The 25,350-nt window shown below is 31.7% G+C and overlaps 1 protein-coding gene across 1 annotated transcript in view; it reads right to left on the reverse strand.

The window, feature by feature from the left end:
• The window catches only part of LOC123705545 (adenylate cyclase type 6), a 229,186-nt gene extending 206,013 nt beyond the window's left edge, over positions 1 to 23,173 (reverse strand). The window contains exon 1 of the mRNA XM_045654375.1: positions 23,094 to 23,173. The gene's annotated coding sequence lies outside the window, so the exon portion shown is untranslated. The remainder of the gene's footprint in view (positions 1 to 23,093) is intronic.
• Positions 23,174 to 25,350: the final 2,177 nt, after the last annotated feature.

Genomic DNA, 25,350 nt, shown 5'->3' on the forward strand with positions numbered 1-25,350 from the left:
TAATGTTCTTTAATTAATGTTCAACAAAAGGACAAATTTATTATAATCACACGTGGATAATTACACGCTGTTTTTGTCGCAAATATTTTATATCTTTATTATTGAATAGTTTCCACAATTATTTTTGATTTCATGTGTGTAATTGCGTGTACAACATTTAAAATTTTACGGAGAAATCATTGGCCGTTTTTTTTAAAGTGACTTCAAGAAAAGAAGGATCTCTTTTTGCTAGTCCGTTCAGAGATTGAACCCGGACTTACTGCACCTGTTAAACTTTCACCTGAGAGGCGGTCAACTAATAATTTCATCGTGAAATGAATATTTTATTTCCCCACGTCCATTCTATGTCCCGAGTAGTTTCCCAGAGTTGAGCAAATGTCCCTGGTGTAAATTTTAAACTTGCCTTTGAACAGTTAAGGAGTAAGTTAAGGAAAAATTGCCACTGCAATTGTCACAAAGAGTAGACGGCATGGATATGAGATTTCTCTAAAAGGTTATTAATTATTATACCTAAAGTTAAATGATAAAAAAATTACGAGTACGATATTATAATTAAAAAAAAAAATTCCAGTTACCATAACTTTACAAATTACTCCGAACCGAAACTCATGAAATTTCACCTATTGGGTAGATCAGATAGCTTCGACCTACATAACTACTATTTTTCATACGTAAGGCACAACAAAGATTACCACGGCAGCTAGTAGAAACTATAAAAAAATCTCTTTTTATAAAAAATCCAAGTTTGTACGGATTTGAATGAATCTTGTTATTTGAAGAAGTGCTGACTGATTTTGGTAGATTTATTATGCACATAGATTATGAACGGGAGGGGTGTAAGGATTTTCCTTTTCTTTATTTACTTGAATCACGGCGCAAGCGAAGTCCTGATAGAAATAATAAGTATTTTTCTGTAGATTTTGAAATTAAACCAATAATATAAGAAACCTTCCTGGAAATCATCGTTGTTTAACATTTAATTTTCTAAGTAAGTACACATCATAAGTTCATACATTAATTTGCATTAAACATTATTAAATTATAGGTAATATTTTCACGAACTTATATTTTATCAAACATATGAAATAAATAAATTTATTCTACAAACGATTTTAACACCAACAAATTCGTTTAAGAATCAACTAGCTTTATCCAACTCCCTCTAGTTGGTTCCCTCTTTGATTATCACTTTAATGAGGACAATGTCGATACTAGTTTGATTATGAAAAATGCTCCGTGGTGCGCTCCGCTATAATAATATATTGTGCGCTGGCCTTAATTTAACCCCATCAAAAGCAAAGCAATAACAATCTAACCAACAGCAGATACCTTACATAACCATGAATGTTCAACCACCTATTCCCTCACCTTGTAGCAACGTTACAAATTACATTATAATAATGGCTATCCATGCAGCAGGCGCTAACAAGCATCCATGGGTGCAGATGCATTGGAACGAGAAACTACTAATTGGGCGACAGAATATAATGGCTGACCTTTGTCCATATACAGGGTGGCCCGAAATGGCAATATTTTTGAAGGGAAACTTTAGACGCTTTGAGAGTAAAATTTCATTCGCGTCAGGGCAATACTGTCATGTAATGGAGTAAGGTGACGATTTTGGTATCTATGAATCTTGCCAAAGAAGTTTCACATTTGACACCTGTGCTCGGCACACACGCGCTTTTTTATTGCTCACATCGTGGACTATAAGAATATAATCCAAATATGTAAGCCGATTTTTCCTAGTTTATAAGTTATGATTTTTTTGAAGTTTTATTCACTAAGAAATTCTGAGGTATCTAATATGAGTATGATGAGTCAATACATAAGTAGGAGTACAAACATATATGGGATTTATTCTAATAGCCAACTAAAATCGACGACAAAAACCTTATATAGTTTGGAAAATCCAAAAGTGCACGCCTCATAATCTCATCCTTTACAATAAAATATTATTTTTATTTTATTTATAATTGAGCTATTTTTCTTGCGGCCCCACCTAGATGTGAAACTGCGCAGGTTTAAGGGACTGACTACCAACTTATCTATACATATAATAAAATCGTAGGAAAGTCAAAACTGTACATTGAATATTTTTTTAAAAGAATACATAATCCATGATCTATAATCGATATAGAAGCCAAAAACATAGTTATTAGAATTTTTGTCTGTTTGTCTGTTTGTCTGTTTGTCTGTTTGTCTGTTTGTATGTATGTTTGACCGAGCTAATCTCAGAAAGTACTGCATAGATTCACTTCAAATTTTGCATGAATATTCCTAAGAGGTCGGGTGAGGATAGTTTAAACATATTATCATGATATCACCTTCGGGGGAGGAGCAGTGAACCTTTATTTTTCTTACATATTCCGTGTACTACGACAGCGTACAATCTAAAGACTCATGTTTCAATGTTGGTTTCGAGTAAGCCATGCTATTATCTAGCTTTACAAAATAAAAACTATGTCATTTACGTAATTTGGGCAGAGAAACAGTTTAATAAATTTAGTAGTATAAAGACAAATTTGAAACAGCGCCATCTATGAGATTTCGTAAAAATCAAATCAATTTACATGTTAACACTACTGAACATACTGTTGAAAATTAATAATTTAAATATAATCATGTTATTTATTTAACTCTTTAACCCATATCTTCCCTTCCCTATAAGGTGCGCTTATATTTCGTGTGAATATACTACATTTTTAAAAGTGAGGGTAGGTAGATGTTTATTATTTTAAGTCAAACTAGACACCATTACAATTAATCTAACATTGATTGTGTTCATTGGTTACATTTTTAAAATCTTCGAGTTTTATAAATTCATAAAGAATAGAAAAAATTCGATCACGAGGCGGGACTCGAACCCGCATAATTTCGTGATCGAATGTTTCTATTCTTTATAAATTTATTATTTATAATATAAATTTGTATTTATAAAGCATTTGAATGTCATAAAACCAAAAATATCAAATTCAATCTTCGTGTTTTGTGAATTTTCACCATACAAAAGGTAAGTTATTACTTTTATAGGTATTTATTTTTTATAATGATAGCAATTCGTGTATTTTATTGGTTTTATAAAGTATTTTATTACACTTTTAGAATGAAATAATAGAATGATGAATTCTTTTTGACTTTTACAAGATTTTGAGGTGCGTTGGGAACAGTAGTTTGTTGATAAAACTTTATTTGTAAGTAGCTTTTTTTATAGATTTACAACTTACTTTTGATTTTTTTATTTACAGATTCAATATTCATAAAATTATATCGCCTTTGGAAGACTATTTCTGCTGACAATTTTACAACACCACTTGAAAATTGATGATTTGATGATGAAGATAGTGGCAGCGAGGATTAAGTGGAAATTAGTAATCATCCGCTTCGTCAATTTTTGACTGAAGTTAATGTCCAACGTATGGTTCAATCATTGGAAGTATCTCGGGTAATTTTGGAGGATATTTTTCAGGAAGGAGAGAAGGGGCGGCCAACCATAATTATATCAAACTACATACTACGTTTTAGTACCGAAAAAAATGTTATTGCCAAATGAAACATAAATTTTGCACTCACAACTGTACAAGTTATGATTTTAATTCTGACTTTGCTGTTATCTGATTATAATATTTATCGTTATGGCTATCGAGGCACCGACCGTACTGGGATAAGAGTACATGACTCATCATCCAGGATTGCTTAGAGCATTTTAACACTGAAAAATATGTTATCTTTGAATCGTAGTTGCTTCATTTATTTATTTTTAATCATTTTACATAATATGTTTTATATTTGTCCATTTTCATTATATTTTATAAATAAAATGGAACCAACATAACTTTGTTGTGTATCATTTCTCTATTAATAACCCGTAGGCATATTTTCCGAGGCCCCATTTAAGGTGCGGTCCTGAAATTATAAAAAGTTAATGTATACTTTTGCCTAATATAAGCTCAAGCTCATTTTTAGATAAAAAGAACTTAGTTATAAATTTAATAAAAATTTAGTAGATAAAAGAAATTAAGTATGTTACGATTTTATAAGAAAACACAGTATATTTATTAGGCGGCCGGTGGCTTGGCGGCGGTGATCTCTTTCAGGCAAAAGATATTCATCAGCTCAATAAAATTGAATAGTATGTTGTTAGTTATTCTATAAATTTACTGATTCTAATGAGCATTTCCGCATGCAAGTTGTATCGTAGTTTAGATATATCATAGTTTTGGCACATTAAAGTTCCAACAAAACCCTCAAATTTTTGAGCAGAGTTGAGCAAGATAATTTAAAAAATGTGCTGTGTTAAGTATTATAGAAAAGGTTAGTTCGTTGATAATTATTATTTCTTCATCATTAACATGTTGTTAAATGTTATTACTAAAATAAACTTTGACTGTTAATACTTTTCTTCAGTATTTACCTGTATGATTATTGCTTGGTAATTAATATGTATATTTTCATGTCGTATAGCTAATTATAAACATAAGTGTGATGTGAAACTAGCTGGATTTATTTTTACACACTCACAGCCATATATTTTATACTAGCTTCCGCCCGCGACTCCATCCGCGCGGAAAAATTAAGATTTAGTTTTTTTTCTACGTATTTTTCCGGGATAAAAAGTATCCTATTTTATGCCCAGGATAATAAGGTATAATTATACCAAGTTTCATCGAAATCGAACCGTTAGTTTTCACGTGATGCCTTCACATACAGACAGACAGACAGACAAAAATTTTTTTAATCACATAATATTTGGGTTTGGTATCGATCCAGTAACACCCCCTGCTATTTATTTTTTCAATATTTTCAATGTACAGAATTAACCCTTCTACAGATTTATTATATGTATAGATATAATATAGATTAAAATAGTGTTAATAGTGTAAATCATAATATTTTTTCACAATTAAAAATATTTCCTTTTTTCTTATGGTGTTGGCATCGAATTAAACCGCGCTGTCGTTTCGTTCACTAAAAGTGATGTTATGAGGACCGAATATGTAGCCGCCTCAACTTACGGAAACGAGAGTAACCTGCGTTGTCTATTAGTTATTGTATAGTCGAATTTAACGTTACATGGAAATTGGAATCTAAATATATTATATATACTTATATTAAATCTGTACATGAAATATATTTCCTAAATAACTATCACGGGGTGATTAGGGATCGACACTGATGCTAAAGAAGCAAAGAGTAAAATTTTTGTCCGTCTGTCTGTCCGTATAACCGTTACAGAAACAAAAACTACTCGACGGATTTAAACAAAACTTGGTACAATTATTTTTCACACTCCTGAGCAGAGCAGTAACTCCATTTTTAAGCTTTCGTCGCGTGTGCAACCTTTATGGTACACAGAATAAAGCTACACAGAAATCATGTATGAAAGAAATGTTCTCACGCCTAGGCCACAGTATTACAATTTTTCCTACAGCAGGGCGACGAATGTATTTTCGCATAGCAACGGAGGGGAACTCGCGGGGGGTCAAGTGACGCGGGCCACGTACCATTAACATGCTTAGTTTGTGGTACCGAGCGCGAAAGAAAGTCATCGTGTTTTTGTTTTGTTACTATGTAAACTAACGTAATTTAATACTTAGCTACATATTCTATATCGGTGCGCTCAAACTGTTAATCTACATTTAATTTAGATTATTATATTTTGAAATACTAAGTAATGTAGAATTTAAATCACATTCATTCATGTTTTCCTCAGATTTTTGATTTTCTCCGATTTTAAGATTTTCTTATCAGAGTTTTCAATTTTAATGTAGTTAAATTTTATAAAAGACAATTAAGAACATTCAAAAATAAAGTGTCACGTATTTTTTTTAAACGACGAATGATCTAAAACGACGTAATCGCGGACGAAGTCGCGGGCAACAGCTAGTTTTTATAATAAGTTGGTAGTCAGTCAATAAATAACCGAGTTTATAATGGTGAATTTTGAGTACACTATAAATATATAAAAAAAATAAAGAATATATATAGATATACTAAAATTATGGAGAACAGTCGATATTTTTTTTTTGTTTATTTAATAACAATTAAACCACATCGAATCAGACCCTGAAAAATGAAAGGATTCTATTCCTGAGCATACTCAAGCGTAAGAGAAAAAAAAAGACTCGATTAGTTAAGTATTTCGGTCGCTATCGTGTTAACAAGAAAATCCTCCGCACATACAGACACACGGACGTCCAAGACAGAACTTTTTAAAACTGTTTTTTAACTAGTTTAAATAACAAAAATGACATCAAAAATATCATGAATGTTAAAAATAGTGTTTTTTCTTAATATGTGTGTGTATGTATTATCTTACAAGTGCAATGTATGATACATAAAGACATTTTAAGTTTGAAAAATCAGATGTTTTGCGCGAAGTGACAGTAGTACCCACCTCAACGCTTCGCTTATGAGTCGTGCAATAGCCAACAAAAATTTTGACATAAAGGTTTTGGGCCACCCTATATGATGGTAGGTATAGGTACCATAGGTTCGCATGGTTAAGTACCTTTGATCTCGAATACAGTTAATTATGTTATCAGAATGTTATGTAACGGTTGAGAACACAATTAATATTGGTTCGGGCCAATCATAGGGATCTTATAGCAAGGTGTATTTTGTTACGAATTTGACCAAAATCGATTCAATTCGCTATTGGAGAGTTTGCAGTATCGAATATTCCTCAATTCGTAGATATAATTCTCGTAGAGGCATCTGAAGTTTGGACAAGTTGTATAGCTATGACGGTGTACATTTAGTATACATTTTAATAAGCGATTAATTCTTAACAATATTATATTCAAACGTCGTTTACTTCAGTTCCCTTAAAAAATCGATACATTATATACAGAATACATTTTCCGTTTTCATAAAATCATTCATACATATTATTGTGGATTTACCATATTAATATTTATGTAGTAAGGACATCTAAAAGTTACTTAGATTTTAATCAAACTTAAAAAAAAAACCAAGACTTTTGTATATTATGAAAATTAAGAGCCTCTAAGTTCAATATTTAATGAAAAGTCTCGCCTTACGTTTTGTTTTGCTTTTAAATTTAATTATTTAAGTGTACTATAAATAAAAACACGAAAAGACAAAAGTGACGTCTCAATAATTTTGGTCGTCGACACTTTACAATTTTATCAATGCAGATTTTTAAAATGAATCTTCTTTTAAATGGTGCTTACTAAAACTTTGGAATGCCAACGTTAACGTGCTTAGTTTTCGTAAATTAATGTAAGTGGTAATTATTAATAAAAGGTGATTTTAGTTGTATTTGTGTCCGCTTGGATTAGGTACCTACCTACTGTCAAATTATTTTGAAAAGGTAATAACTGAAAAAATGCGCATGTTTCTGAGGATGGATGTATGTATGTTTGTAACTCTTTTACGAAAAGACTAGGCGGATCTGAATTAAACTTTACAGTAATAATAATTATTATATCATCAAAAAACACATAATGTGAATAACGCGGGGCAAGGCCTTAGCCTTTTAGAGTAGTAACTCTAAAAACACTTTTATTCCGACACTGAAAATAACTCACATTTGCGGTTCAAATTTCGATACAATCTGACCACATCTAAAGCAATAATAATCATTACTGAATGTTAAATTTATCGATGAGAAAATTAAGTTTAGCACAATGTATGTAAATTTATATTATGTAAAATGGACCGCAAATGACAAATTTTAGTTGACCTTTTCCAACACAATTATGAATTAAAACAGGTATTATTCTCTAATCTAAAGAGAAACGTTTATAGTATTAAAACATAATATACTTAGGTATTAATTTCTAATCTTAGAGATTTTTTTTCACTTCACCACTAAGCTACTTTTAGACACCTCTATCTAGAAGAAGCTTATTCATTCAAATTCCATATTTTAGCGCAGAGCAAAAATTAAAGTAGGAAGATCATTACTTATCTGTTACTAGCTTTCCGCCCACGGCTTCGCCCGCTTTGTCTAAAACTTAATAAATTTAATACCTACTCAAACCTTCCTTTTGAATCATTATATTTGTTAAAATAATTCGCATCAAAATTCGTTGCGTAGTCTTAAAGATTTAAGCATACAATAGGGACAGAGAAAGCGACTTTACTTTATTCTACGTAGTGATTATTATAAAGATTCGAAAATCTATTAACAAGAGTTTTTTCAGCCGAAACTCTTCATAGAAATTTAAAATGTCTATAAATAATAAATATGTTCAAATACTAGGTCTGTAACAGACAGCAAAGGAGCCTGTAATAAGGTCCCTTTGTAACTGAAAAAGGCTCAGAATCTCGTTGCCAATTTCAACGCAATTGTTTGGTTTAAGTACCTATGTAAATATTGTTTGTGTTAGTCCCGTGAACTGCTCAAAATAAACAGAAAGCTATTATGTATACTAATATTTTGTTGATATGCTTCATAATATTTTGGTTATGTAGGAGTGACCTAGTTAGATGAGGGATGGTAACATCTTTCTTGAGTTGGTATATCACTTACGTTTTCTATTTCATCATTCATCATCATTCCAGCCTTTCAGGACGTCCACTGCAGGACATAGGCCTCCCCCAAATTATTTCCATAACGACCGATCACCAACGGCCTGACTCCAGCGGCCCCCCGCCACTTCAATCAGGTCGTCTGTCCACCTCGTTGTAGGCCGTCCCACACTGCGACGTCCTGTACGTGGTCGCTGAATGTTTTTTATTTGTCGTTCGTGATAAGCTCGATGTTTAACACTTTTTTTATTTAATGTGAAAAGCGTTACACTTAGAATACTTCTGATATATTTCTGTTTATAATCCATCTTCCATGTTTCCATCATTCAGTAAAATTTAATCGCAAAATTTATGGACAAGCTTGTTACATTGCACATTTTTATTTCTAGCTACTTACCCTTAATCATGCTTATTAAAACCGTGTGAAAAACTGCTTATTACACTATAATGGATAGAAATTTAAAAGGCTATACTGATTACTGATGTCTCATTACTATATTGAAATACACAAATGATAAATGATGATGAAGGATTACAGCACAACTCCACCTACTTAATATGTAATCTACCGAGCAACTGTCACTATAATTCAGGTTAAAAATAAACCATCATTACGTTTCAGGGTAAAAACAATAAAATACAAACTGTCGTCGCACTTAGAAGGGTCTCTTTCGCAGAGCAAAGAAAACTTCCAAAGTACGTTACAAGCTTGCTTCGGACGCCTTTTTAGCGCCATTTAATTATCTTGGGATTTAAAACTCATAATATCCAGAGTGAATTTCACGAAAGGTTGACAATTTAAATGTTATATTTTTATGACGTTTTAATTAACCTGTTTCAGAGGAAATATTTTTCGGTTTTTGTCAGCTTTTTGGATGGATTTTACTCGGCGACAATGAAATAAATCGCCTGGTGGCTTAGTTCCTTAATGTAATTGCGTTTAAATTCGCTTTATTTAGATAAAGCACCAATGAATTTTTGTTTAAAAAAATCTTGACTAGTTTCCAATATCAATAAAGATAAGTCATAGTACTTGTAGTGTGCAGCAATTAACGGTGATTAATTCGAATCTTGTAGTAAGAATTGCTGCAAAAAAATTAAAAGCATGTATAATTTCTCTCTGAAATTGAGATCTCCTAAAATGTCGTCATACCTTTTTTCACTATGCCAACTGATGCTAACGTTATCATTGTGGTGATGATGACATTTTATCTACAAGATCTATGTTACTAAGAGCTAGCGCGCAAACGCAAATTTTGCGCGCACGTAGCGACGCAACTTCCTATAGAGTTGATGGGAGAGACAAAATAGTTGTGGAGACAAAAGTTGCTCTTGCGCGCAAGCTCTTAACTGTTTTCAATAGTTGTTACGGACTTTCTTACTAGCCCATAGTTGATGGGAGAGACAAAATAGTTGCGGAGACAAAAGTTGCTCTTGCGCGCTAGCTCTTAATAAATAAATTAAAAACTTAAAATAAATTTTATTCAAACCTACGACATTCGTTAAACATGCTCACCAGCATGTAACAAGCAAATATTTATCAATTACAAAGAACTGGAACACAGTCAGCGAAACTTCACATACAGCCAGATTGTAGGATAGTGTTGATATAATTAGTTCTGAAACTAAACCAACGGTGACATGCCTAATTGAATTTGTCAGTTTTGAACTTTGCAGACCAGAGTGCATCCTCATTGAATAAGTTTGAAATAGTTAGTTATAAGGTTAATTTAAACATATTTGAATCGAATATAATAAAAGCTTTACCTAATTTACTTTATGAATTGAAGGTGTGTTTAATGTATTCATTTTGTACCTACCACTTACGTATTCATAGAACAAAAGTATAAAACACAAAAATGACTGACTGATCTATCAACACACAGCCCAAATTACTGGACCGATCGGGTTGGAATTTTGATATTCTACCTCCAAGGTGGTGAATCATAAAATTTACTTTGACCACGAAAAACGGGAAAACTGCGGACATCAACTAGTTTTACATACTCTGGGAGATTATAAAAATATTCACATTTTATCGTTCGTTCGTTTCAGCCGTGGGACATCCACTGCTGGACAAAGGCCTCCCTGAAGGAGTTCCAGTACGACCGGTCACCGGCGGCCTGCATCCAGCGGACTGCCTGCCACTCAGACCAGGTCGTCTGTCCATCTTGTGGGAGATCGTCCCACGCTTCGTCGTCCAGTTCGTGGCCTCCATTCCAGAACCTTTTTGCTCCAACCGCCATCGGTTCTACGGGCTATGGCATATAAGGCATTCTCCAAAAAATCATAATTCGTAAAAATGAGATATTTTTACACTATTATCATTGATTCGCATTTATTACGGATATTCTAAACTATAACTATCTCAGTAATTGTTTAACCTTGGTCTAGAGCATGAATTGAACAGTTATATTATTATGGAGACGATTTCCTGTTGTAGGTACAGTTTAATGAATGTATTCAAGTAAGTAAGATTGTTCATTTGCGTTTTTTTTTCGTATTTCATGATATCTAAATTTATAAAGAGTTGAAAGTTTCTGAACTTTGCTTAGTTGATGTTGAATATTTATTTAAGTTATTAATTGCATTATTTAACTAAGGGTTTATCTAACTAAAGAGTAACCAAGTGCCAGATTCGTACCATTCAATATTAGTATAAAATACCTAATAATAGGATAATAACCATTATTATAAACACAATATATAAAATAAAAGAGATATTAATTAGAGTAAATTTTCTTAAACGTTTTGTTAGTAATATAATAATATCTATAGTTTAAGATTCCAAATACGATATACGCTAGAAAATAATGCAAAAATATTATCCAATTTAAAAGCCATATGCATCGCACGATTTGCATCGAATATATTGGCTGACAGATTTCACTATCGCACGTGATGTCGATATGCCGACAACAAAGATCGCGCATATTTCAGGTAACATTTATTATAGTAATAAACTCAAACTCAAACTCAAACTCAAACATTCATTTATTCAATTAGACTACTATTTAGTAGCACTTTCGAATCGTCATTACATAGGTAAGTATTTTTAACATTTACAACAATAAAGCTTTTATATATATTTATTCATGATATTATGTACAAATATAATAACCCGAATGAATGCTTAATTTATGCTTTAATGTTGCTGTAACCTCAACATTAAAGAAATTATAATATACGGGTACCTAATTAATCAATTTTAAGGAAATTCTCTGGCGATATCAATAAAACTATGTATATTGCATTAATATTTTCCTTAGAAATTTGAATGCACTTAAAAGTACCTACCCAACGATAACTTGCGGTCGTCTTTTTTACAGTTACAAATACAACAATCATTTTGTAAGAAATTAAATGCAGTGCATCATCTAGCCAATAATTCCTTACAATATTATCATTTTTTCCTCGTATAACACATCGTATAAGTTACTTTAAATCGACCAAAATGACCCAAGAAACTATTGAATGAATACGTTGAACATACCTAATATTCTATTTCCCATTGACTGAATATTCAGAATTCCTAAATACTCTCAATATTATATTTTTAATCGAATTTCCGCTGCGTTTTAATGAAAATATCACTTATCGTGTTTTAAACATGTATTCAAGTGAGGAAAGTGATAATGTCATCCATTGTTTAATCAGATACTGTGTTGTTTCAGTATTGCCAATACTAAAGTTGTAGATTTTGAAGCACTTAACTAACTACACACAAATCCTACTAATATTATAAATGCGAAAGTTTGTGAGGATGTGTGTGTGTGTTTGTTACTCTTTCACGCAAATACTACTGAACCGATTACAATGAAATTTAGCACACATATAGAGGGTAACTTGGATTAACACATATGATAGGTTTCATTTCGGAAATCCCACGGGAACGGGAACTATACGGGTTTTTCTTTCAAAACGCGGGCGAAGCCGCGGGTGGAAAGCTAGTTAACTTATATTCCTACACTTTAGAGTTTAGAACAAAGGCAAAATTATAAATAGTACCTAGTATGTACTACATTTTCTACAACATTTTTGAAGTGTTTTATTTTATAACATGAATAAACAGTAAACACATCCCATAAATTTTAATTTGCAAATTTTCTGTTCCTTGATAGCAACAAAATCATTATTAAGTAATTACATTCGTTTTTTTTTTCTCAAATAAGTTCTGAATTCCAAAAAATAGATTTTCCTTGATAGCAACAAAATCATTAACCATTCATATAAAATTTTTTAACTGTTGTTTTTTCCTTGTTTATTGTTCCAACTCAAAACAAATAACTTTGAAGCGACAAAAGGGTTAAATCTTAGGGTTAAATTCAACCCATGTAAATGCACAACCACTTAAACGCCGATGTAATTATTCAATCTAATTATCTGATTAATCAATGATAACAACGTACTTAATCACCAGGTAGTTAGGGTTGAAGAAATGAAATGATGGTTTAGTAGATTTGTTGAATACGTAATACGTTAGTAATAAAAATGGAGGAAATTTTATTCACTGTTTTATTATAGACTAGCTTACCGCCCACGGCTTCGCCCGCTTTGTCTAAAACCTAATAAGTTTTACACTAAAACCTTCTCCTTGAATCACTCTATCTATTAAAAAAAACCGCATCAAAATCTGTTGCGTAGTTTTAAAGATTTAAGCATACAAAGCGACATAGGGACAGAGAAAGCGACTTTGTTTTATACTATGTAGTGATAGCTAAAAATGAATATAAAGAAAAAAAGTGCATTTTTGTTTTTTCTTTAATTTTAATCCTATGCAATTAGATGTCAAAGTATTGAGGATGCATGTTCGTATGTTTGTTACTCTTTATGGAAGAAAATACTTGTCGGATTCGGATGAAACTTCACAGTAATATCTATACATCAGAATTAATATAAAATTACTTAATTATTAATATTAAATTTAATATTAATTAATTATTTAAACAAAGCTTGGGCGCAGGGGAAACCACGCGGCACAGCTAGTTTAACATAAAGAAGGCACTCCTGTATTATAGTTGCTAGAGTTTATTAGATTTATGTTATGTGTCTGCCAGATGTCGCAATATTATCTAAGTATGTACTTTAATCAGCGGAAATTGTCAATGAATTGAGGGTAGAAAAAAACATCGTATTCCAACATGAAATATAAATATAAAGAGCTCTATTTAAAGACCTCATTAAAGCATTCCATTATCACTACAGAGTATAAAACAAAGTCGCTTTTTCTGTCCCTATGTCCCTTTGTATGCTTAAATCTTTAAAACTACGGAACGGATTCTAATGCAGTTTTTTTTTATACATAGAGTGATTCAATAGGAAGGTTTAAGTGTATAATTTATTAGGTTTGAGACAAAGTGGGCGATATTTATATGTTTAATTATATTTTTTTTAACCTAACTAACCTTACCCAATGTTTTGCATGCTTTCAGATACGACTCTATTATTATCTGTTTAATACCTCAATGTATGGAAGCCCCAATTTTTAACCCAAAACATAATAATATGTTACGTTTACCTCATAGAAACTAGTAAAAGTTTATTGAAGTGAAACTTCTTTAACGGGATTGGAAAAAAATTTAGTGTAACATTTTTTCGTTACGCGTGACATTTTTCCGTTACGCGCCATCTTTTCCTTATCCCTACCACGCGTGATTCGACGTATTTCTGTAAACTTGCATATAGTTAATTACTTTTTGAAAAATAATTTCATACAGAAGTTTCACTTCTTACGTGTGTACACTAGTACACGCCCACATCTTTTTATACTATAAACATTATTATACTATAACATTTCCTTACGCGAAGTCAGTTACAACTGGTCAGTAATTACTGTGTCTAATTAACTATACATAGGTATTCAATTTAGCTACGGTTTTGATTGGATTATTTCTATTGTTAACTCTGCCTAAGGAAAACGCTGACCTAATGCCCATTATTTAGATTATCGACTAGACAAAGCTAGATATATACAAATGTATACATATATCTAGCTTGAATAAATATTCAAGCAGAGGAAACATTCACACATCGTCTTACAAAATAATAAGTACTATGTTAGGGCTGGTCGACTAAACTGAGATACAATAGAAATTAAATAAAGACATAAAATAAAAAGAAAAATTATGCCTATAATAGTGTATTCGTTCGTCGCTTTTTCTGTCCCTATGTCCCTTTGTATGCTTAAATCTTTAAAACTACGGAACGGATTCTAATGCAGTTTTTTTTTATACATAGAGTGATTCAATAGGAAGGTTTAAGTGTATAATTTATTAGGTTTGAGACAAAGTGGGCGATATTTATATGTTTAATTATATTTTTTTTAACCTAACTAACCTTACCCAATGTTTTGCATGCTTTCAGATACGACTCTATTATTATCTGTTTAATACCTCAATGTATGGAAGCCCCAATTTTTAACCCAAAACATAATAATATGTTACGTTTACCTCATAGAAACTAGTAAAAGTTTATTGAAGTGAAACTTCTTTAACGGGATTGGAAAAAAATTTAGTGTAACATTTTTTCGTTACGCGTGACATTTTTCCGTTACGCGCCATCTTTTTCTTATCCCTACCACGCGTGATTCGACGTATTTCTGTAAACTTGCATATAGTTAATTACTTTTTGAAAAATAATTTCATACAGAAGTTTCACTTCTTACGTGTGTACACTAGTACACGCCCACATCTTTTTATACTATAAACATTATTATACTATAACATTTCCTTACGCGAAGTCAGTTACAACTGGTCAGTAATTACTGTGTCTAATTAACTATACATAGGTATTCAATTTAGCTACGGTTTTGATTGGATTATTTCTATTGTTAACTCTGCCTAAGGAAAACGCTGACCTAATGCCCATTATTTAGATTATCGACTAGACAAAGCTAGATATACCTCTATACAAATGTATACATATATCTAGCTTGAATAAATATTCAAGCAGAGGAAAACATTCACACATCGTCTTACAAAATAATAAGTACTATGTTAGGGCTGGTCGACTAAACTGAGATACAATAGAAATTAAATAAAGACATAAAATAAAAAGAAAAATTATGCCTATAATAGTGTATTAATCAAAAATATGAACTCTACCTTAACTTGTTAATGTGATTACAAACCACGAAATTTCAATTGGTTATATAAGTAAGTAACTATTCTTAAAAATACGAATAGATTATTCAAAGAAAATCATAATTATGGATGCAAATAGAGCCTGGCTTAAGTATATAAGTAGATCATTAAAATAATAAAACAAAAGCTAAGTATGTCACAACAAAAGAGCAGCAGACGTCAAATATAGATCGTCGGGTCTAACATAAAACCTTTGAAGCGTAAAGAAAATGAATAATGCTTTTGTATCTTAATGAATCGGAAGTGATTTTATCAACTTTTTATTACATTAACACTTACGTAAGGAAATATCACAACCGAGATACAAGAACACCATACAAACGCAGTAATGTATATCTCGCACGGCAAAATAACAACGCTCGTGGTGATCGGATAACCTTAATGGAAGTTCTTCAAAGCCAAGGCCTCACGATCAGTGAGACAAATTCCTACTTTTATGAACAAAACAAACAAAAACTATTTGGAGAAGAAACTCGGAACAAACAAGGAAAATGAAATAGTTCGATACACCTTTGTAGCGTACAACTAAACGCGTATAATATTTACAAACTTATTACCACTTCTCGAAGGATACCGCCATGACCGAAAAGTAAGACCAATTGTGACATGACCTACATTATAAAAGATTACGTACTAAATTTCTTTCTTATCTAACAAATGAACAAATTTGAAGCGTTTGTGTGATATTTCAAGTGGGTACTTGTACAATGAATGCCTTTTTAAACGTCTTTGTTGAGAACAATGTTTCGATTAATTTCGAGGATTTTAAAGCAGTTTTGTACAGGAAAAAAGACGTATTACCTCCTTAGTAAAACAGACATCATATATAAGAAATATTAAATTCTAATTATTATTTCTTATTGGTAGAGATAAAGTGAAGCAAGAGCGCATATACCTAATACAATTCTATAATTTATTCATATCGTAACAGCTACTTCTTACGTGATAAAACTTACCTATTTAATCACGAATAGAGCCAATCATATTATTTTAAATCGATAAATATATGGAACGCCTTTTAAAATGATATATATCTATTTATATATTTTTATGTTAATTAATATATTTTTTGACGAAATCGTGGTAATGCTATACATTTTTTGCTACTACTTAAAAATGTAGATATGTTGTTATGAGCCTCTTTCAATGTCCGTGCGGATTTACAAAGTAACAAAATGGATTCTGAAATTAAAAATACAAAAATGCATTTTTCATTAAAATGATGATACAATGTCGGACCGGCACGTTATCAAGTCCTTATCTAAATCTTGCGCTACAACACATGCTGATAACAACAACGCTATCTTTTGTCTAAACTTTTTGACTACCGTAATATGTACGCGTAACGCGTAACTATGCCGTATGACATGTATTTACATATAACATCTTTAAAAAAAAATATCAATATTTTATCTGTATTTTTAATTTGGAAAAATAATTAATATTTTTTTTTTCAGTTTGGCTGTATGGTTTATGTCAGAGCCTATTGGATATATTTTATTCTCTGTGTTATTTTTTTAAGAACACATTCGCGCTGCGCGGGAAATTTCATAGGAAAGGATAAACAAAAATGAAAGCGAAAATAGTGTAATAATAATAAAATTAAAATTAATTATCCTAAACTATATAAAGTCTAGGATATATTTTAATTCAACGACTTCGCAAGTAATCCCTACATATTATAAATGCGAAAGTTACTCTGTCTGTCTGTCTGTTACGCTTTCCCGCTTAAACCTCTCAACCGATTTTGATGAAATTTGGCACATACAATCTCTAGACCCTGAGAAAGAACATAGGCTACCTTTTATTGTGTAATATGTACCACGGGCGAGCCGGCTCAGACCGCTTGTTTTAAATAAGTTTGTTGTGTCTGATAGGTACTAAACGTGGCAGTGCTAAAAGGTATGTTTTAAAATGTATTTTAGGCTGAAATTTTTCAATCATTGAAATGTTATTTTTTTATTTGTGTAAGTCTATCTTCTTGAATGTCCCTAAAAGTCGAATAATAATGAGCATTATGTCTAGACATCTAATAGAAATTTAAATGACTGCCCATAGGAACGACAATGGCTACGTTAAGTTTCGTGAAACTGAAAATATTAAAATAATTCGGATACCTACGTTTCTCATTGACGCTCACAATATTTGAAATTCAAATATTGTTTATCTACATTAATGTGAGGTTATTTTTCTGTAGATCCAAGTACCTAGACCTATTTTTCATGTAGGTATATGAATACGGAATTATAATTTTTGTGCTTAGTGAAATATATACTTAGTCATATTTATCTCGACTCTAATAACAAGCATATTAATGTTATTTAATTATTTCAACTGAACTCTAAACTTAAAAATTTATAAATGAATTCTTATACAAATTAATAATGATGGTGGTAAAATTGCATGTTCTTTGATCTCTCATTTCAAAACCGAATACCATTGTAAAATTCAATCTATAGACTAAACAATAATCTTTATAACAATTTGTGGACTATTCAAATCATATACAGATATCTAGGGATGGAAATCCAGAGGTATTTAAGTATACAGCAAGAATGAAAATTAAGGTCTCAAATTCCCTGTTCCAAACCTCAACACACTTCGCCCTATATTTAACGTTTTCTAATTATAGTAGAGCCATTTTAATAGGCAACATTTGACAGTTCAACAAAATTCAACAACGTAACCTAGTAACGACGACATAGAATAACATGATATTTCGTTTTGTTAGAACTGCACATTTGCTTAACTTTTTTCAATTACGATTACATATTTATAATAATAATGACCGATACAAGTAATTTTAAGATTTCATTTTACTGATAAACCATCCTAAACATAATAAACAATTTCTGAATTGAAGAACTGACGTCGCTACAATTTTGTGTCAATAAACCTTTTTTCTTTTTAAATACTAGAGACGTTACTCTAAAAATCGAAATCTGACATCTAGAATCGAATGCATTGATTACTTGTGAATAAAAATCATCATAAATTAATAAATTCGATTGACAAATGTTTCAAATCCGTATCGATTAATACACTTTAATCGATGTTTTTAAGCAGGTTACCTCTCTTCGAAGATAAAATTGATAGACGTCAAATGTTGCCTATTAAATTGGCTCGACTTGGATAGTATTTCTAATGACATGCTGACAATCGGGTAAAGGTGGGCCCACACTTATCTAAATCGCGTAGCATCGACGCGTGTTATATAATGGCTAGTGTGGACGCAAAATTATTGCGATCATGATACACCCGGTATTAACCGAGTATCTCATATGTGTCTTAAAAAATACTAATAATAATGTATAATGTTGTAAGGTACGCTATGATCAAAATGGGCGTCCACACTAATATTAGGAAATGCATACTCGATACGATTACTTGATACAAATGTGGACCGACCTTTAAATACTCCGAGCGTGACTTAACAGACTACGGTTGCATTTGTTCACCAGGGTCAAGGTTGACGTTTTTTGTTGTAATTTATTCATGTATTTGTAATCTATGCACAGTTTATATAAATATATTTTAAGTTGCTTTTATAACAATTTGTATTGCCTTCGAAGAGATGTTTTAATATATTTTAAGCTCATGTTGAACAAAAAACATGTGTTTGTCTTTATTTAAAAATAAGAGGATGAGAAACACTCCGAATTAAAATCATGAGGTGGGTGTTTATTAAGAAATTAAAAGGTCTAAATGTAACAAGAATGGTAAAAATAGATTTCCAATTACACATCCTACACTAAATGTTAATTTCCAATTAAGAAATGATGGAAATTTTTCCGAGAGCTTTAAGGTAAAAATAATTTTGTCGTAAAGTACTGTTGTTTACGTATACCAAACAATTTCAGAATCTGTTACGCCTCCAGTAACAACCCCGTTATTTTCCATCCCTTTCTTCCTACGTACAATTAATAAGTATTGTCCATTAAAGATAAAAATAAAGACAATTTAGTTAATAAAGGCGTATTATAATAAGTCGAAAAAAATAAAGTTTTAATGTAAATATAAACGAAATAAAATCAGCATTTTTTTACACTAACATATTAACGTATAAAACTAAGTCGCTTTCCGCCGTCTGTGTGTATGCTTACATCTTTAAAATTACGCAACAGAGTTTGATTGAGTTTTTTTAATAGATTGAGTGATTTATCAGGAAGGTTTTAGTATATAATTAATTAGGTTTCAGACAAGGCGGGCGAAGCCGCGGGCAGAAAGATAGTTTATACAATATTATACAATTAGTGTTAAACTATAAATAGTCTTTCGTCCCATTAGAGACTTGAAGGACACTCGAGAGAACTAAATCCCAACTGTACAGTGTACTGCATGCAAGTTGACCCAAGTGTCTCAAGCCGAGATTACAAAGCACTTTGGCTTTTAACAGCGAATGTGAATACATTATGGTAACATTGTGTTTCAGTCTTCTTTAAATCTGAAACTAGAAACTAAGTGCAGTATATTATTGGGGTAGTTCATTGTGTGTTTATAAAATACTAAAATAATACGTTGTGTAAAATTATAGTAAGTAGGTAGTAACACAAATGTAGGTATGTTTATTTATCTAACTGAAAATTATGCGGATTTTACCCACATCGTATATCTATTAAATTTTCAAACAAATGTATGTTGTTGTTAAAACTGTTCATATTGGACAGACATACCTACTTTATTTTAAGTAGGTATATTTCTCAGGATCATAATCATTTTATTTATGATTCTTTATTGTACCATGCCAGAAATCAAATTCATAAAATAAAGTAATGTAAACATAAAAATTTAAAATGGCAAGTGTACATAGACACACATACACCGGGCTTTATAGCTGAAAAGCAATCTCTTTCCGGCAACCATAGAAACAAAATCATAATCAGTATGTTGGGAAACCACAAATATTATGATGTAAAATATATTATATTCTTATATTCGTATGATATATTAGTCAACAAACGTGCTGCCGCTTCGCTAGAGAGGGGTCAATGAAAATCAGAGCTACATGTTACAACTGCATTGCAGCGTCTATTGAGTGGCTGTTTCTGTTGAAATCAATTTATTTACTTTTTCTTTTGTTGTAAATTTTGATGTTTTCTTTCTTCTACTGCAATCGTGTTATTTTGCAATTTTATAAAATTTTTGTGTCAATCCTTTGAATACTATCTTTATTTTCTTCAACTAAGCACCCTTCAAATAGTTTTACTATTTTTTAGTTTAGTATTTTAATAGGATTAAAATAATGGATACTTCTTCAATTTTTATATCTGAAAATATTTGCAGAGATGGGTCAACGGCGAGTTACATTATATTTCTACAAGACTATGAAGAATCAAGTTGTTTGGTAGTAAGTTTTCCTCTTAATATATGGAAATCTATGACCTATGTAATTATGTATATTAAATTGTTGATACTTATTGTTTTTTTTACCAAAGATTGGTATTATTTTCTTTTGCGGCCACTGTTAGATAATTAGTATATCTAATTGTTTAATGTTTACTCATACAAATTTTAGAAACTTTCATTCGAATTCCATATAAATCTTCGTCGGAATTAGAACGTAGCATATAGTAGACGTATACATTATATGAAGACATATTATGTCTTCATATAAGTAGTTTCTTAATCTCAATACCGAAGAACATGTGTACAAATAAAGCCAGCAGCTCCCACATCCTTAGTCAACTAAGCACTCGTGATTTGTGTTCTAGGTAACAAACTAATAGATTAACTAACTTGGCGTTAAGTTGTTAGCAGTCTCTTTGAACACCACAGAAGCTGGGTATAAGTACTTTAATTGACATCTCATGTGCCTAGTCTAGCGAAGGTTCCACGTAAAGGTCTCTGAATGAATCTTTTTTTTTAAGGCACGCGTCATCACAGGGTGTTCGCGCCACCTTTGGATTATTAATAGTCCTGAGACATTTTTGCTTTTATTTATTTTTTTTTTGCATGTATAATATTAAAATACAATAAAAATACAATATAAAATACTGCTTTAAAACAAAAATACTGGTTTAAATTACTAATAAAATGACTAAAATATACCATAATTGCTTAAAATGCTATAAAATTTAAATCAAAATTATTATAAAAATTCAGTAAAAACATGACACAAAAACACTCAACTTAATCCTATATCACATTAAAGAGTTAAACTAATATCACACACTATTCCTTTGGTTGACTACGACTCCAATATTTCTACAATATTGTAGGAACGCATCCCAACACTTGTCCCCCAGGCCGTGAATGCATCATTGCATAAGCGTGGGTGCTCCAATATTTTCCCAGAAAACGAATTTATCGCGATAATTATTACAGCACATATTTTGTAAGCGGTGATGGTTATCAATATTTACTTTTAAACATAATAATGTTGATAATTATATCTGATATGCATATTGCTGAAGATATTTATTATTTTATACACTCGCAATGTTCCTTGTGTTCCTTTGCTGGAGATAAACCGCTTGTTAGTGACAGGGTTGGATTGGATAAATTTGTAATGTTTGTGTTATAAGTTTACTAGCTTTTCGTCCGCGGCTTCGCCCGCGTTTTCAGAGAAAACCCCGCATAGTTCCCTTTCCCGTGGGATTTCCGGGATAAAACCTATCCTATCTCTCAAGTTGGATCGAACTGCACATGGTGTGCGAATTTTATTATAATCGGTTAAGTGGTTTAGGAGTCCATTGAGGACAAACATTGTGACACGAGATTTATATATATTATAATTTTACGTATTGTTTTATACTCATCACATTGGTAATTGTATTCTCAGCTGTTCAACCTAATCGACGTACCTAATTATTAAGAAAAAAATACCTTTAACATAGACGATTCTATGCCTAAACGTAGGTATATTTCGGCCAGATTAAGCGAACATTAAATAATCTAGAGCAATGGTAATATTTCATAGATCCCTCTGATAAGAAAACGTCAAAGTTATTATTTTTAGATTGAATATAGCACATAATCACGAGGTTACAGTAGCTCAGAAAATAATTGGAAATACACTTACACCATCTTCAGTTCCTTGCCTTTATTACGTAAAACAAATACGAGCGCTGAAAATTCAGCGACTGAGAGATACTTCAGTATCAATACAGGCTCTTTAAACACGTGGAAATCGCGGCTATGTAAGTACAATACCGGTCATAATCTTTCGCTAAACCATTCGCATTGTTCACGAGCTCTTAGAAAATAGGTTCTTTATAAAACCACATAGCAGATAAACATTGTCCCACCTGATACATCTAGAGTGCGAGGGCAAATATGCTTTAGGATGAGTAGATCGCGACCTTCACGTGTTTCCACACGACGTGATTGGGCTTAAAATGTAGAAAAAATGTTTGGAAATTAACTTATTGCATGTGAAACACTCACGCGCCGCGCATTCGGTGTTATGTCGAATGGTTATGGAAATGATTTCGGATTACGAAACGTACTCACTAGAGTTATAGGTTCGGTGGTCGTGCGGTGTTCGGGCCACGCTCGGGGACGGTCGCCGGAAGGTTGGACGCGAGTCCTCCCTGCTAGAGCGAGAACGCGAGACTGATGCGCGCAGAACTCGAGGCTCGCGAGGTGATAACTCCTGATAAGCGACGCGTCACCAGCTAATGGTGACCGCTAAAATCGTACTCGATCCATATTATTTCTTTTCTATATTATAATATGACGGAAACGTACTGTATCTGTGAAGCCTATTTAATTGAACTTGTTTGTTTTTTTTTTTTGTTTTATGGAAATATATTTGTAATATTATATTAATCGAAATGTAGAGCAAGATTTATTTGTATGAATGTTATATTCAAAACCGTTATTATATTGTAAATATGTGTTCACATACTGTATTCATCTGTGTCAATACCATAAATAAAGAGATACTACACAACTACAAACAAAAAACGTCATATTGTATATTTTTCAAACAGAAATATACGATTTCCTCCATACGATCATAGTGCGATTGCATGATAGAATTGAAAAGCTAAATTGAATTAAAATACCGCATGCATTTCATGGTTTCTTTATACCATAGATAATCTGTCTATTTTAAGCGATGTAAATGGGAAATATGATGGAGGAAAATAATACTTATTACCATTTGCATTCAATTTACATGGCATTGTTAAAAATATAAAATGTGTTATAAATAACCTAAGTAAATAACCTATAGATGTTATATGTATAGACATATTTTAATCATAACTAGGTTAGTTCTAGTCTTGGTTCTAGTTTATAGAGAAATGATCCTCCAAAACGTCATTATTTTCAAATCTATCTTATCACCGCCAAATCTATTCAATTTCAAGCGTGCTTCAAATCACACATATTGATTTTAAATTACTCTGATATACTTTATCTGCTCTATAGATAGCAAGAGCATCCACAATTTCACAGCGCAATGACAAGGTGAAATCGATTTTCAATTTAAGTTTTTACCTCGCTCGAAAGCAGCGTCATTTTAGCCGTCACGGTGATGACAGTGTGACGCAAAGCCTGCGACACTTGGCACCTATTTAACTGGTCTGAAGCAGCCCTAACACTGACGGTATTGTTGTGAAACGAATTCTTTTTATGTGAAACCATTTTGCATTGACTATTGAGATACAAATGATGACGATCTCCCATTTTCTCTTTGTAATGTAATTTTGTTCTCAGCGTGCGCATTATTTAAAATTTATTTTATTTTTTCACAACACTAAGTACAATAGTATAGAGTAAAGTCGCTTCGAAAGTATTGATTTTGATGCGGTTTTTAATAGATAGAGTTATTCTCTAGGTCTATTTAAGTTAAGGCTTGTTTGTATACAAATGTAAAACTAAGAAGTGTGTATTTCTTACGAGCTCTCTTAAAAATTACGAATAATTATTACTAGTTAATTATATATACTTTCAACTAATTATGTCAAATACTTGAACAAACATTTTTTTATCTCATGCGATCGAAAATATAACATTGATATAGTATTGTGTTGCGCCCTTAACATTATTCGGTTCAAGTATGTTTGCGGTGCACATTTACGTGGAACGCAATATGACACGAAAATAAACAGCATAGAGTTCAATTCTGTTTGTATGTTTAATTATAAAAGGTACTTTACCGCTATAATTATCTTATTTAAGACAAGTAACTTATTACTCTACAATTTTGCATTAGATCCTAAAATATGTTTAGTAGATTACACACACATTATGTGTGTGTATAGAGAAGTACCTAACTACTTATATTTTTGAAATGAAACTTTTTAGATCCGAGAGTAAAATTAAAAAGTCGCGTCATGGAATAAGGCGACGATTTTGGTATCTTTGAATCTTGCTAAAGAAGTTTCACTTCTGACACATGTGCTCGGCACACATGCTCATTTTTATATAAAACTTGGTCCATGGATAAAAAGTGGAATTTAGAAGAGGCATTCTCTCTACATTTACAGTGTTCGACATTCAGAACGTTCAAAAATATCCTCTGAAAATCGAACCTTACTCTTACATAATGCATTATTGTCCTTCAAGAAATCGCGGCTTCAAGTTTATTTATACCAATTCTTTTACATTCAACTGCACTTGAGACTAATAGCAATAATTGACAGACCGACAGGCACCTGATTAATCTACACTGTGCTGCTTTTAAATCGAAATACATTGAGTGTTCTAAACAAGCTATACAGATGCATTTCAGTCAATAGAACTTATAGGGTCGTGATCT

The sequence above is a fragment of the Colias croceus genome, chromosome Z (assembly GCF_905220415.1).
Source record: "Colias croceus chromosome Z, ilColCroc2.1".
In the NCBI taxonomy this organism is placed as follows: domain Eukaryota; kingdom Metazoa; phylum Arthropoda; class Insecta; order Lepidoptera; family Pieridae; genus Colias; species Colias croceus.